The sequence below is a fragment of the Podarcis liolepis genome (genome assembly GCF_965112155.1).
Source record: "Podarcis liolepis genome assembly, chromosome: 9".
NCBI lineage: Eukaryota > Metazoa > Chordata > Lepidosauria > Squamata > Lacertidae > Podarcis > Podarcis liolepis.
In genome coordinates, this window is record NC_139564.1 from 65,563,862 (window position 1) to 65,580,188 (window position 16,327).

At 42.4% G+C, this 16,327-nt stretch overlaps 1 long non-coding RNA gene across 1 annotated transcript in view; it reads left to right on the plus strand.

Moving 5' to 3' along the window:
* Positions 1 to 16,327, plus strand: part of LOC310686469 — a 410,525-nt gene that overhangs the window by 240,087 nt on the left and 154,111 nt on the right. The gene's annotated exons all lie outside the window — the stretch shown is intronic.

Consider the following 16,327-nt stretch of genomic DNA (forward strand, 5'->3'; position numbering starts at 1 on the left):
TTCACATATAGGACTGGTGATCAACCCGTACAGCTTTAAGAGGTAATTAGATAAATTTTTCTCAGTAGTGATGTATGGAAGTGAGAGCTGGACCATCAAGAAGGCTGATTACCAAAGAATTGATGTTTTTGAATTATGGTGCTGGAGGAGACTCTTGAGAGTCCCATGGACTGCAAGATGATCAAACCTCTCCATTCTGAAGGAAATCAGCCCTGAGTGCTCACTGGAAGGACAGATCGTGAAGCTGAGGCTCCAATACTTTGGCTACCTCATGAGAAGAGAAGACTCCCTGGAAAAGACCCTGATGTTGGGAAAGATGGAGGGCACAAGGAGAAGGGGACGACAGAGGACAAGATGGTTGGATAGTGTTCTCGAAGCTACCAGCATGAGTTTGACCAAACTGCTGGAGGCAGTGGAAGACAGGAGTGCCTGACGTGCTCTGGTCCATGGGGTCATGAAGAGTCAGACACAACTAAACAACAACAGATAAATTCATAAGGAATAGGTTTGCCTCTGTAAACCTGTTTTGGGGGGTCAGAAGTGAGAGAGTGCCATTGCACCATGTCCTGCTTCCAGGCTTCCCTTAGGCTTTTGGTTGGCCGCTTTGAGAACAGGATGGCCTTTGAATCCAACATCAGAAATGAACAGAAATGTGTTATAACTGCGCTGAAGTTCATTTTTTCTTATGCTACTGAAACAGAATTCATAATTTCAAATTGAAAGTTGTAGCCATCTCATGAAACAAGAGAGCATGAAACAACTGTTTGCCCATAATTTGGACCCTAAGGATTTTCAAGGAGGAGGACATGATCCTGTTCTTATGGATATCTGAGGGGCTTCATCCATTGCTCCCTCCCCCAACTCGCATTTAAAGTCATGAGAAGGCTCTCTGCCGATTTCGTCAGATAAGATTAAAGCCTAAACCGGCAGCCGGAATGTATAAACAGGAGACCTCAGGAAAACATAATAAGATAGCTTGATTTAGAAGCAGGCATTTAATGGTCTGAACACTGCACATAAACATGAATGATTACATGATAATTCACACCCTGTCATGTTTTATTAATTAGATATCGGAAACCATCTGTGCAATGTGCTTTAATGATATGAGGGGAGCGGGGGGGGGGGAATCACTGTTGCTTTTGCTGCTTAGTAAATGGATCTAACATTTTTGTTGCCTTTAATACATGGAAAATAAGCATAGTCAGCCACCATGAGAAATCCAGTTCAGACTTGCGCCCCTGAATTTCACAGCCTTGTTCACCATTGGAAACCAGTTGGGGGAACTGGGTGCATCTTCAAATCATCTGCCATTAAGGTTTTACTGGTTTTGATTTTGTAAGCTGTTCTGAGAGCTTCAGCTGAAGAGGGTCTACTAAGTGTCTAAACAAAAGAACTTCTCTGAACTGCTAGCTTCCTTCAGCAAGGGGAACTTGTTGCTGAAAGAGACCTGTCCATGGTACTTTGGGCATTCACCCTGCCTGCCTATCTTCAAGGTGATTGACTGCCCTTAGACCTGAGTGTCTGACAGATATGTTAACTTTTTTTTCTCTTTTGTCTATTGGCTTGTTTATCTACCGAGATAGCCATTTGTAATCCAAATAAATCCTGCTCCATAAAATTTATCACCAGGAAATAAAGTGTACTCACACTGAATTTTAATTGCTTTCATTATTCTTATTGATTAAAATTGCCCTGGATATCTGGAATGAACTGTAAACAACAACCAGGGCTCTTATTTTCATGGCCGCTATCAATTATTCTGTTTTAGCAGCCAGATCTTTCAGTTGGTCTGTGCTGGCCGCAATCTTTGTGGAAAAGGTTGCAAATTTCTAGAGAAGTATTATTAGCGTGTTAACTCCGTATTATTTTGCAAGTTGCCCTTTTTGAATAGTGTGCATCTTTCCCTTCTCATTATCTAACAAGATAAATTATGTATTGATCTTTGTACCATGAAATTGTTTCCTTCCCAACTCATTCATATTTAGATTAGAAAGGTATTGTTGGCCTTCGACACCCTCATTATTAGAAAGAAATGTTTACAGCCGCCTCAGCTGTGACAGCAGATAGCTCTGACTAGTTCTGTTCTTTAGGATCAGAAGAGATAGTCCAATTGCAAAGGCGATTAGAGAATAATGAGAAGAGGAGGAGGAAGAAAACCAGTGGTGTAAATGGCAGTGAAGAGGAAAACTCACTGTAGGAGAAGGAGGTCTATGGAGGGTGTTTTGTCCAATATATGACACAACATTTAATAAAATGAAACATTCTAAGATTACATGGCTTTTTGGATGTTCAGTGAAAACCATGCTGGCCAGTTGACAAGGAGGGAGGATATTTTAGACAGGTTACAGCAAACCTATCTCAGAGATCATCAAACTCCTTTCCACCATAGCTTTAGAGAGACTAGAGCTCTCCAATAGATAATTACCCGCACTTTACCAAAATATAATTCCTAGAATTCCACGGGAAGAAACCATGACAGTTAAGCTGGTACAAACTAATACCAGCTTGTAGTGCAAGATATCCCCTCACTCAGGGGTGGTTCATCCTGTTTTGCCACCTGAGGTGAAATGGGAAGGTAAAGCCTCCCTTGCCTTGCCAAAATCTCAACTCACTGGGGTTGCCTGGTGGGAGCGTCCAGCAATATCTTGCAAGGTTTCAATGTGATTGTGGCGATCACACAGGATCCCCACACATTTCACCGTCTATTGATCCCTTTTTAAAAAAATGATATTTATTAGAAATTTAAAGATTACAGAAAAAAGAAAAAGGAAAACAATAAAAAGTTTAACAGAACATACATTACAATACATAAAAAGAAAAACATAAAAAACAATACAACAATACAGAAAAAAACAAAAACACTAAAACACACATCCAATATTCCATATCTTTACCTTTCATTTACTTGTTTCATCGACCTCCTCACACCTCCCTTTTTTGTATTCTAGTTCAATTAACTATTTCAGCAAATTCTTTCCATCTTTCTCAATTTTTGTTCTATAATTTATCTTAACAGTCTAACCTTAAATTTTTTTCATTTTGGCCCATTATCAATCAGCTTTTACTTAATTCTTTATTACATTTCTGCTAAAACCATATAACTTCATTCCAGCATCCTTCTAACATTCATTAATTTTGCAATATTTTTGTAAATATACTTTACATTTTTCCCAATCTTCTTCCACCGACTCCATCCTAATCTTTGGTCTTAAAATAGTAACATTAGATTTTTCCCTATTAACAACCCATTTTTCATATTCCTTTAAAGCATTACAGCTGGAAACCACTTAATTTCTATCCAATATCATTCTAACATTCATTAATTTTACAATATTTCTGTAGATAGTCTTTAAATTTCTTCCAATCTTCTTCCACCGACTCTTCCCTGGTCTCGGATTCTGCCAGTCATTTCTGCCAGTTCCATATAGTCCATCAACTTCATCTGCCATTCTTCCAGAGTGGGTAAACACCGTCTATTGATCCCTGTGCCACCACTTTATTTCTTGCTGCCACCACCCAGGCCCTACCTGGTACAATACTGAGTCCAGTCAAGGTTAAATTGGAACATAAACTTTTATTTATTTATTACATATTAACAAGTGTGTGGTTTCATAAACAGTATTGGTCAATTACAAACATGGGGTGCCTATCCAGACCTATAACTTCCGCTACCTGCTCTCACTCACTAAACCACATTTCAGATATTTACTTGTCTTCCTAGCCCCTAACTGTTCCTGACTCAGCTTATTTCTCTACACTAACTCAACCTACCCACAGACTCTATCCCAATTCACTCCCACTCCAACCAACCACCCAGCTCCCAACGAACTCCTCCCTTTGCCCCTCCCAGAGCTGGTTTTATAGTCCCTCTGACTCCACCCCCTGGGTTCTGATTGGGTAACCTGTTTAACTATTTCACCTCCAGCACTCTCATATGTTAACGTCACAGTGATCTCAGGAGATCTTCCCAGAAGCCGGTACTACTGCTCCAGCAGCAGCAGCAGCTGCAACAGGTGGGGCACCCAATGGAGCATCACCCTGTGGTAGCCTGCTGCTCAAGGCAGCTGCTTCAGCCTGCCTCATGAGAGGGGAGCCTTGCCCTCACTCAATATTGTTCTTGTTGTACATTTCAAATTGCAGCCATTTTTTGAAAAGTGGGTATTGTTAGGATATTCCGTTCCACCTTAAAAGGGAGCAGGCCGTGTGAGTCACAGAGTCTGTGCATTTCCTGTTCACAGGATGTTTATGTTTCCTATTGCTTTCGTTTTCTCTCCCTGTCGTAGACACTGAAGCAGGCAGTCATGGTTTTCTTTGTTCTGATCAACGCAGAATAAAACTTGTAAATAATGCTCTCCTGCGTGCGACTTTTGCTGTGTATTATCTGCTGATAAGAGCGTGCATCAGTTCCAGAATGTGGCAAGATATTTTCTAGAAACTCATGTTGCTAATTGCTGATACTGCGTGCCTACGGGAGATCGATGGATCGTCCGGACACGGCTTGGGGCCATGATGGACTTTATCTCCCTGGCAGTATCCCAACAGGTATGACCTTGCCAGTTAAAAGAGGCAGTGTTGGAAAAGCAACAGCCCCAGATGTACTTTCTCACAGATAGATTATCGTAATCCACAAACTGAGCTTCATCTATATAGGTAATGAAAATGATGTGAAAATTTATGCTCCTAGTACAGTTCTTGATCAATATAAAAAGGTGTTCAGATAATAATATTATCTGCCTCCCTCCTTCCCTCCTCTTGCTACCTATCTAACTCTGTTTCATATGTTCTCACCAAACTGGAAGTTACAGGTTTGAGGCTGGAGGCTGGATGGCAGCTAACAGATTGAGGTTGAATCCTGACAAGACAAGTACTGTTTGGGGGACAGGGAGTGGGAAGGTGTGGGGGATTCCCTGGTCCTGAATGGGGTCACTGTGCCCCTGAAGGATCAGGTGCGCAGCCAGGGAGTCATTTTGGGCTCACAGCTGTCCATGGAGGCACAGGTCAATTCTGTGTCCAGGGCAGCTGTCTACCAGCTCCATCTGGTATGCAGGCTGAGACCCTACCTGCCCGCAGACTGTCTTGCCAGAGTGGTGCATGCTCTGGTTATCTCCCGCTTGGACTACTGCAATGCGCTCTACGTGGGGCTACCTTTGAAGGTGACCTGGAAACTACAACTAATCCAGAATGTGGCAGCTAGACTGGTGACTGGGAGCGGCCGCCAAGACCATATAACACCGGTCTTGAAAGACCTACATTGGCTCCCAGTACGTTTCTGAGCACAATTCAAAGTGTTGGTGCTGACCTTTAAAGCCCTAAACGGCCTCGGTCCAGTATATCTGAAAGAGCATCTCCACCCCCATCATTCTGCCCGGACACTGAGGTCCAGCTCCGAGGGCCTTCTGGCGGTTCCCTCACTGTCTCGCCAGAGTGGTCATGCTTGGTTATCTCTCCCTTGGACTACTGCAATGTGCTCTATGTGGGGCTACCTTTGAAGGTGACCTGGAAACTACAACTAATCCAGAATGCGGCAGCTAAACTGGTGACTGAGAGGGGCTGCTGAGACCATATAACACTGGTCCTGAAAGACCTACATTGGCTCCCAGTATGGTTCCGAGCACAAAATAAGTGTTGGTTCTGACCTTTAAAGCCCTAAATGGCATTATCCCAGTATAACTGAAGGAGCGTCTCCTCCCTCATCACTCAGCCTGGACACTGAAGTCCTCCTCTGAGGGTCTTCTGCTGGGAACAAGGCAGAGGGCCTTCTCAGTAGTGGTGCCCTCCCTGTGGAAATAAACAACTATCTGACTTTTAGAAGATATCTGAAGGCAGCCCTGTATTGGGAAGTTTTTTATGTTTGGTGTTTTAGTATGTTCTGGTATGTGCTGTGAGCTGCCCAGAGTGGCTGTGGAAACCCAGCCAGATGGACAGGGTAAGTGTGACGTTAACATGTATGAGAGAGTGCTGGAGGGGAAATAGTTAAATAGGTTGCACAGACAGGACCCAGGGGGTGGAGTCAGTGGGTCTATAAAACTAGTTCTGGGAGGAGTTCGTTGGGAGTTGTGGTGGGTAGTTGGTTGGATTTTGTGGGTTGGCTGCTTGGGAAAGGCAGTTGGTAATAGAGAGACAGGGCATTGGGTTCTTGAGTCGGAGGAGGTAGAAGAGATAAAGAGGGGAAAATAAGACTAAGAAAGTAAAGAGCAACAACGTTTAGAATGCTGTAAAAGTTTTGTTTGTGTCTGAAATAAAATGCACTCTTCTTTATTAATTGAAAAGCTGACTGAGACTGAAGCGATTTTACCAGGGAGGACCTGATTGGTGGCAGTGGATTAGTGGTGTACGGGTCAATAGTCCGTGAGACGACCAGGGGCTCCGTACGAATGCCACAGGAAGAAGAAGAAGAAGAAGAAGAAGAAGAAGTTGTTCATTCTTGGTGGTTGCTAATGAGCAAATTTGAACCCTGATCAGAGGGACTTAGTTAACATTGGTTTAGTGCCAGGGAATTAGCCAAGTAAAGACAAAAATTGGTTGGGTCCTCAAATTAACAACCCCTCCCCTTCTGTTTCTAGGCTTGATTTAGTGGACAAAACAATGTAGCCCATTTTTCTATTATGATACAGAGGGGGAAACAAGTTGATATAGTAACAGCAACACCTGCTGAAGCCCAAAAGTTTTAAATTGGCTACTACTGCTGTTAGATACTTCAGGCCAAATTGTGTGCTGGCTCATATTTCATGCCCACTCATTCATCTTAAAGCTGTGAACACATGTGGAGTGCTGCCATTTGTTAAGCTGAAACAACATTTGGATCACATTTTGTATCCGACAAGGAGTGATTTTTAAAAACAAAACCTCTAGAATTCAATCCAAATACAGCTCCAGATCTGCTTATTATATTCAAGTAGACAAGAAGTTTGCAATTGCATAAATGTGAAAAAGCCACTCTAAGCACTAGCTAAACACAGGAGTTTTTTTTCCCCCTTCTCCCTCCCCCTCATTTTTCTCACTTAGTAAACAGGTGTCTAAAAATGCAATTCATCTGAACACATATGCTATCGTATTCAGAACTTAAAAGGAGAAGTGTTAGGGAAAACAAAATAGCTACTGGCTAGGATATTTTTCCACCAAGTTTCTATATGAAAACAAACTGCGTAATTATATAATGTCGACATCGAAGTGAAGTCCCATGGTACTCTGTTAAGTATTGCTGGCTCCACCCGCTCAGAGCACCTAATTTCCATCACGTTTGCTTTGAGGGCAATGTTCACAAACTCGAGTTCGCAGAAGCGCTAATTACGTGAACTATCTGCAGTCATGCTCTCCAGTGTGTGGCAAGGCCAGGATGCGAGAAACACAATCACCAAGCCCCGTTCCGGGTGCATATATAAGAATGGCTGTGCAGGGGAACAGCAATCCAGTACTTTTGCTATGCTTCTCTCTTTCTGAGAAAACCAACATAGGCAAACTGTGTTCCGGCAACATCTGACCATGATGCGGATTTTGAAAATACAGGTAAATGATGAGGAATGGCAATGCGGGGTGGGTGGAATAAATGTAATAAATAAACAATCACAATCTTGGGACTTTTAAACTGTGTGGGTGGGTATTTCTTGTGTTAGTTACTATCATATGTATCTTTTTGTTTTTATATTGTAAACCCACCCCTGGGTAATCCTTGGATGAATGGCAGTACAATGGTACCTCGGGTTACAGACGCTTCAGGTTACAGACTCCACTAACCCAGAAGTAGTACCTCGGGTTAAGAACTTTGCTTCAGGATGAAAACAGAAATCGTGCGGTGGCAGCAGGAGGCCCCATTAGCTAAAGTGGTACCTCAGGTTAAGAACAGTTTCAGGTCAAGAACAGACCTCCAGAATGAATTAAGTTCTTAACCCGAGGTACCACTGTATGGAAATTAAGTAAATGAATTAGAAACTTCAACAAGTGCAAATGCAAGCACCTCACCCTCTATGCTCTAATTCTACCTGATTTGAATTCTAACACAGAAACTTTGCTCTGACCACGGGTGCCATCTGGAGGGGGATGGGGGGCTGAGCCCCCCCAAACAATTTTTAAGGAGATGTCTGGGCCCCCTCAATATTCCTCTTGGGGCTACCTGTGGCCGTGGCAGGTTTCGTCAGGCCTTCCTAAGGTAATCTCAGGCCCCGTCGGACCTATCTGCAGCCACAGAAGGCCCCATCAGGTGTTCCTGAGGCCATGACAGCCTCCTCTAGGCCTCTTCCTGACGCATGACATCACACATGCGCACCAGCCCCCCTCAAAGGTAGAGCAGAACCCAGCGCATGTGGCTGACTCTATATTTTAATTTGTACACAGTACAAATGTCTTTATAGCAGAGGCAGCCTGGCATACTGCCACTTTTTAAAAAAACAAAAACAGAAACTACCTACCTGTTTGACACCTTTGTAACAAAACAAAATGCCAGGAGCATTATCTGCAGGTGTTTTTTGATGCATTGAATAGAATGAAAGTTTATGAGTCATGGCGGAGGGGAGAGCATGTGTACAAATTCAACAGGGCTTTGTTTGTTTGTTTGTTGCTATTTTGTTAATGTTGTTAATACTGTTTTATAGATATGAATGCTGTCGTGCTTTGTGAATCCTATAATATGATTTTTGATGTAACTGATGTTTAGCTTATTTTTTAGTTCTTTTGTTAATAGTGTTACATAGATGGTAATTGTTTGATTTGGGATTTAGGATTGTTTTACTGATGATTTGTTAAGTATTCTATATGATTTATGCTGTATTCATGATGTTCCATTATGTTATTTTTATCTTTTGTTTGTAAGCCGCTTTGGGATTTATTTGAATAAAAGCAGCATAGAAATAGAATAAAACAACAACAACAATGGGATTCCAAACTCAATAAAATAAATGAATCTGGAGTAAACCCAGATTGGGATGAAATGTAGAGTTAGACATTTGTAAAAGCACATGCACACAAACATAATGTACATTATAACATTTTTGTTTACGTCATAAAGTGCAGTAGGCTGCAGAGGGGAAACACTCACACACACACACACACAAATAAATACCTTTTCCCAAAAACTTATGTCTTCACTTGCTGACTGACATTTGTATTTTAACCCTGAGTGTGTTAGCATTCCAGATAATACAAGCTCTTAAGGTAAAGGTAAAGGGACCCCTGACCATCAGGTCCAGTCGTGACTGACTCTGGGGTTGCGGTGCTCATCTCGCTTTATTGGCCGAGGGAGCTGGCGTACAGCTTCCGGGTCATGTGGCCAGCATGACTAAGCCGCTTCTGGCGAACCAGAGCAGCACACAGAAATGCCGTTTACCTTCCCGCCGGAGTGGTACCTATTTATCTACTTGCACTTTGATGTGCTTTTGAACTGCTAGGTTGACAGGAGCTGGGACTGAGCAACGGGAGCTCACCCCGTCATGGGGATTCGAACCACCAACCTTCTGATCGGCAAGTCCTAGGCTCTGTGGTTTAACCCACAGTGCCACCCACATCCCAATACAAGCTCTTACTTCATTATTATTCAGCTAATTTTAAACAAGCGTTGTAACTCCTAGAACAAGCTACCTCAACTCTTTTTTAAAGACTGGAAGAGAGTAGACTAAACTTTATTCAGAGTATTGTATTCTAGGGATGGCATAAAATTTCTCAGGAAATAATATTCTGATGTATTACATTTTTAAGAGCGAAAATAGAGCCTCGTTGGGACAGATTAAAGGTCTATCTAGTTCTTCCAGTGCCAATCAGAAACCTATGGATATCTGCAAGCAAGACACAAGAACAGTAACACTCTCCCCACTTGTGATCCCAGTTTTTTTTTTTGTTTTTTTTTTTTTGCAGTTTTCTCATGTCTGCAAATTTCAGACAAATCGTCCACAAAACACTGGGGGACAATTGGTACAGTACAAATGCCATGGGCCTATTTGTCTCCAACTTGGCAGTCTTTATCCACTCCAGAGGGACTTGAAACCACCACTTCAAAATGTTTTTTCCCCAGTAGTGAATGCAATGCAAGATTTATGAATAAGCTAAAAAAGCTATAGTTTAGGGACCCACTCTCTTGGGGGGCCCCAAAAAAATTTAAAGGAAAAAAAACCTGGATGTACATTTCCAAAAATAAGATAAAAAAACAAATAAAATAAAACCTGCATACTGTTAGAGCTTAATTATTATTTCACTATTAATATAAAAAGGTAAAGGTACCCCTGCCCGTACGGGCCAGTCGTGTCCGACTCTAGGGTTGTGCACCCATCTCACTTAAGAGGCCGGGGGCCAGCGCTGTCCGGAGACACTTCCGGGTCACGTGGCCAGTGTGGCAAAGCTGCTCTGGCGAGCCAGCACCAGCGCAGCACACGGAAACGTCGTTTACCTTCCCGCTATAAAGCAGTACCTATTTATCTACTTGCACTTAAGGGTGCTTTTGAACTGCTAGGTGGGCAGGAGCTGGGACCGAAAGACAGGAGCTCACCCCGTCGCGGGGATTCAAACCGCCGACCATGCGATCGGAAAGCCCTTGGCACTGAGGTTTTTACCCACAGCGCCACCCGCGTCCCGGCTATTAATATACTTCTTCTTAATTGTATTTCACTATTACAGTGGTACCTCAGGTTAAGTACTTAATTCATTCCGGAGATCTGTTCTTAACCTGAAACTGTTCTTAACCTGAAGCACCACTTTAGCTAATGGGGCCTCCCGCTGCCACCGCGCCGCCGGAGCACGATTTCTGTTCTCATCCTGAAGCAAAGTTCTTAACCCGAGGTACTATTTCTGGGTTAGCGGAGTCTGTAACCAGAAGCGTATGTAACCCGAGGTACCACTGTAATATACTTCTTCTTAATTGTATTTCAGTTCAACAATTACTATGATAAAATACATATTTTGTTATGTGCAAATGGCTTTAGATACCTATTAGGTCCATAAATTATATTATAGCATATATTCAACAACAACAAAAAACAGTGACAATTTGTTGTTGACAAAGGACATCTGGACAACTAAAGGGCCCCACTACCTTCAGTAGCTTAGGGCCTCATCAAACCTAAATCCGGCCCTGAGTGAATGGGGGATGGAGAGGGGAGAAAGTCATGGAATGACCCCAGGTCATATCAAGCAACTTGGACCAAGGTGCTCTCTTTTCTGAAGCACTGACTCGGGATGAAAACCAAATTTTGTGATTCTAATCTATATGTATAAATGAATGCATGCACCTTTTATTAAATCTGTATCATCTTTCCCACCCCTTTGACATGTTCAAGTAGGAACTCTACTGAGAAAAGGGCAAAAACGGAGGAAAGAGTAGGCAGGGAGGAGAGTTGCAGAACTGAATCACTTGAAATAAGCAGCCAAATATTTGAATGCAGGTCTCGAGTACGCTTTGTGGTCTGTATGTGTCTCTTGAACTCTATGTTTTTCATACAGCAGAGAGCTAAAGAGGCTCCTATTTATAACCATAACCGTATAATACAAAACCCACTCATAATTATATGTTAATGGGCAAGCTCTTCTTGGCTGGAATGCACAGAGATGTATATTACCCAGGCTCTGCTTCAATACCTCACAAAAATATAATTGCATAGAAGGCTGCATAGCACTGTCCTCTAATAGGCTTATGACTATTTTATGAATTGATTGCAACATTCCCAGTGCTCCAAGAGTAATCCGACCTACAGTTTTACTACAAGAGGTGTATTAGGCCGGGCTGCCTGCAGAATCATGAAAGATTTACTGCCCTTGTCTACATAAAAAAGTAGTATTAAGCATCACTCTTCATTTTAAAGAAAGCCTATGCAGTGCTAAAACACACTATTGATTTCCATTGTTTTTTAAGGAGCATGTTAACATTAACAAAACACAAAGAGACAGAGCTTGGGGAGGAAAAGGCACAGAAGATCTAGTGTCTATGATCATAAAAGTTCCAGCCAAGTTTTTGTTTCCATTAACATCAAGAGTTTATTCCCAATGAAGAACGATTCACACTTTTTTGCACTCTATAGTACGGTACAGTGCTGAAATTAAAGATGTCACACATTAAATATCATCTAATTTCATACTGCCTAAAAGTTGTCACACTCCTGCATAGGTAAATGGCTTTTTATTTCAATAGGGAAATTCTCGCTTTCCCTATTGAAATAAAAAACCATTTACCTACCTATTCTCGCTTTAGTAACAGATTATGGAAATGTAACCTAAAAGAAAGAATCCGAAATTTGTACTCGGTACAAAATACAAAACTCAATAAAAAAATGTTCAAATCAGCCCTGAGCTGTGCAAACCCAAAACATGGAATTTGTTTTCCATTTTGCGGCATGTGCAGCTACAGATGTGGTTTCCAGTTTGCATCCTTTTTGGAATTTCATTGTTTTTCCTTTAAAATCCTGAAAATATGCTCCCTATCTCTCACTTACTGCTCATAAGCATTTTCACCCATTTGGCTCGTTTATAAGAGTTGATAGAGCTACATACACCACCGGAAAAGAAGAACCACTAGGTATATAGCATGTTTTTTTTAAATGGAAGCTTATAAATTTACTTGATGAAGTCAGCAACTAGGTTTTCTTGGTGGGAGTGCTTCAAGTTTGGGCATGATGGATAGTGGGTCAGGAACCCTTCCCTCCCACAGAATAGACTGCCAGCAAGGTCTATGGCTCCATCTATCTTTCTCCCTGGCCCTGAATGGGAAGAAGGTGAGGCAGTTATGCCTCACAAGTACATTTTGGGGTGCTTGATTTAGCCTCGTGGCCTCTCGTTCCCGCTTTCGAGTAAGGTTGCTCCATTTGTTCTGAAAATGGCAAAGCTTAGTGAACTGGGAAGGGAAAATCAGAGAAGGCGCGTTTACATTTTGGGCTTCCGTCACAACTCAAACCGTAATAGGCTGCCACTGTCCCTGGACTTTTCCTACCCACATAAGAAGAGCTAAATCAGGGGAAGCAATCCAAGGTCACAACTGATATTGTCTTTGCAGCATTGATAGCACTATGTGGCAGGGCCAATACCTTTCTCTGAAGTGTTGAGTGGCTCACGTAGCTAATGGATGACCTTAGATTCACTGTAAGAGGCCACAAGACTGACACATTTATCACGGGAAAGCAGTAATGTGGTCTGAGTCAGAAGGTTCTCTCAGCTGCCTTTGGGCTCAACCATCTCTAGATACATGTAACCAAAGTAGATTGTGTTGTGAGATGGTGACTGGCCCATGCTATAATAATAATTTATTATTTATACCCCACCCATCTGGCTGGGTTTCCCCAGCCACTCTGGGAGGCTCCCGACAGAATATTTAAAACATCAAACATTAAAAACTTTCCTAAACAGGGTTGCCTTCAGATGTCTTCCAAAAGTTACAGTAGATAGTTGTTTATTTCTTTGACATTTGATGGGAGGGCATTCCACAGGGCGGGTGCCACCACCGAGAAGGCCCTCTGCCTGGTTCCCTGTGGCCTCACTTCTTGCAGTATGGGAACTGCCAGAAGGCCCTCGGAGCTGGACCTCAGTGTCCAGGCTGAACGATGGGGGTGGAGACGCTCCTTCAGTTATGCTCACTCGGTGGAGATTTTAATTCTGGTCTCCTCCATCAAAATTCACCACTCTTGATGTGACCAACATCATGAAGTAGTTGTAAAGAGTGCTGAGATCATGTCGGGGGGGAGTGGGGGCTTTAACGCCTGAAAGCACTATTCAAATGCTATGTGATTATTATTATTATTATTATTATTATTATTATTATTATTATTACTGCTTCTACTATGTGCCAATGTTTTGCTTCATTTCCCGACGTCTATATTGCTGTTCTTTATAAATTTGAAGTGCATTCTTTTCTGCAAAATACAAAGTCTGCTAGGACTTTTATAAAAGTGATGATTGAAGCTCATGAACAGTATGGACATTGTGATTCATTAAAATGCAGAAGAGCTGGTGACTTTTGGAAGAGTACTGATTCTTGCGGGCATTAATAGGTAGTATCTAGTGGCTGTGACAAAATGTCATGGTAGTGATCAGCTGCTATTCATATTCATTGTCCAATAAATACCAATTGCTACAGAAAGAAAATAAAGGGTACAAGAATGGCATTTATAAGTTTTGTTGTTGTTTTTTAAGTGACAAGTTCTTTTTTTTCCCCTGGAGGGATCTGACCTTCCAGTTACTAATTTGGAGGCATATTTACAAATACTTCAGTGAGCATAGACAAGCAAAAGGCTATGCCATTGTCAAAACCTGCTGTTAAATATCACATAAAGCCTAGTTGGTTTTTCTTCTATTTTGAAAAGTATAGAAAATGTAATTTTAATGGATTGTTTTACAGTTTTAAAAAATGGTGTTTTGGGAGTTCAGGAATCATGCAGGTAGCTTGCCATCTCTCCTGTACTACTATCCTAAGGTTGTCCTAAGGAGGTGAAAGAAGAAGAGGGAATTATTGGCCCTTCTGTAGGTCAACACATGTGATTTCTGATTGATTTCTCTCAATCATAGGTTGGCCAGGCCTCTTTTATGTGATAACTAAAACAGCTCCTTTACGAATCATGGAAGTTGCTATGGTCTAAAATTTAGGATATAGCAAAAGAGCTGTGTTCATTTTTTTTAATGCTGCAAGGAAGCAGAAGAGCCAAGGGCAGTCATAAAATTGGACAGTATTAATTTAAGTATTTACTTACTAATGTTTTTGGTATGGCCTAGCTTTCACTAAGGTGGTAAACCTGTATCTTGCCATGTCAGAGGATGGGTTGAGATACCGTAGAAAAGAAAACTAGCATGTCAGGGAACCCTGTACTAATGCACAAATACTAACCCTGTCTTGAAGCAAAATCCATATTTGTACTCAGTGATACTTTTTCTAGAAAAAAAAAAGTGCCAGAACTCACCATGAATGCCTCCCTTGTTCTCTAAAGCCACTTCCGACATCTGGAAGAGGTGGTGTTGCGGGCTTCACGCCCCCAACACGAGCATGGGGGCTGGCCTTCCAGCCCCCGCGCAATCAGGGGAATCCTCAGGTCATGTCATCTCCTGAGCCAGCCAATCGGCTGTCTCGGGTGCGGGGGTGGCTCACCTCATTTAAGGCGAGCGCGGCCCCGGGATCTCCCTCTTTGACAGTGCAGCTGTTTGTGTTTCCCACCCGCCCGCTCCTTTTCTTTTAGGTTTCCTTCTGACCTTGCTATGGACCTCAATTGGTCGCCATTAAGGGGCCTGGTAGGAATTTTTTCCACTTGGCAAATTGGCACCGGCCATTTGGTTTTTTGCCTACCTCGTAGCAAATCGTCACAACTTCTTTGGTCTTGGCGGTTAGGCACTGGTAGGGGTATTGTTATTTAGATGTGTTGGGGGGGAGGAGCGCCATCACCTCCCCCAAATATTGAAGGGTAGTCTGTTAAAGGATTCCGTGGCTTCGTCCGAAGCCTATGGAGGCCAGGGCGGTGACCCCGGGGGAGTCCCTAGTTGATGTGTATCAGCAGGGCTTCCCCTGCTGGTGTTAACCCTTCCCGGTCTTCAAGCAAACAGGCTGAAGCCGGATAGTCGGATAGGACCATTGCCTAAGCCAATACCGCTCTTACCTGTAACCAATAAAGTTGTGGCCAATTTTAGCCCATTAACCTTAATCATTGGTGTCATGTGTCTTTATTTCTACTGGGGGAGGCGGGAACTCTCCACGCAATAATGGCAACGGTGCCAACCTGAGATGTGCCGGAACTGAGTTCCGGTGACTTGCTGTTGAAAAAAAGCCCTGCTTGTACTACTTTACGTTGAAGAAATTCAACAGAAATCACTTTTTATAAATGCACAAACACTCCAAACTGGCTCTTTTGGTCCACCGATTAACATTATCACTACAACTAAGAAATGACACAGCAGTGTGAAGCCTGGAGATCACAAAGGAGCTGGCTGAAGACATGAAATTCAAATGCAGCGTGCTTAAATTGTCAAGGCTTCTTCTACACATACTGCTGTCAGCCCGGAGGATGAGGGACCCCTGAGGTCACTGGAGCAAAACACATGCCAGCAGGGGTAGCCTGGAATATATAGTTGCTCTCATCTTTCCAGCCCGATGGGAAATGTGACTAAAAGCAACTTCTGCTAAAAATAATCTGTGCCGATGACTTTAGGTGCCTAGGGAAATGGGTGTCAGCTGGCTTTCTACGGATTTCAGTGATGTGCACCAGTGACATTAACTCATATATATATATATATATATATATATATATATATATATATATATATAAAATAGAGGCTTTCGTTGGTAATTCCTCTTACTCAGGTATAATTGTTATGTACCCCACATTTAATGCAGTTGAAACTTGTAGAAAATGTGCTACAATGTTTTTCCCAATGATAA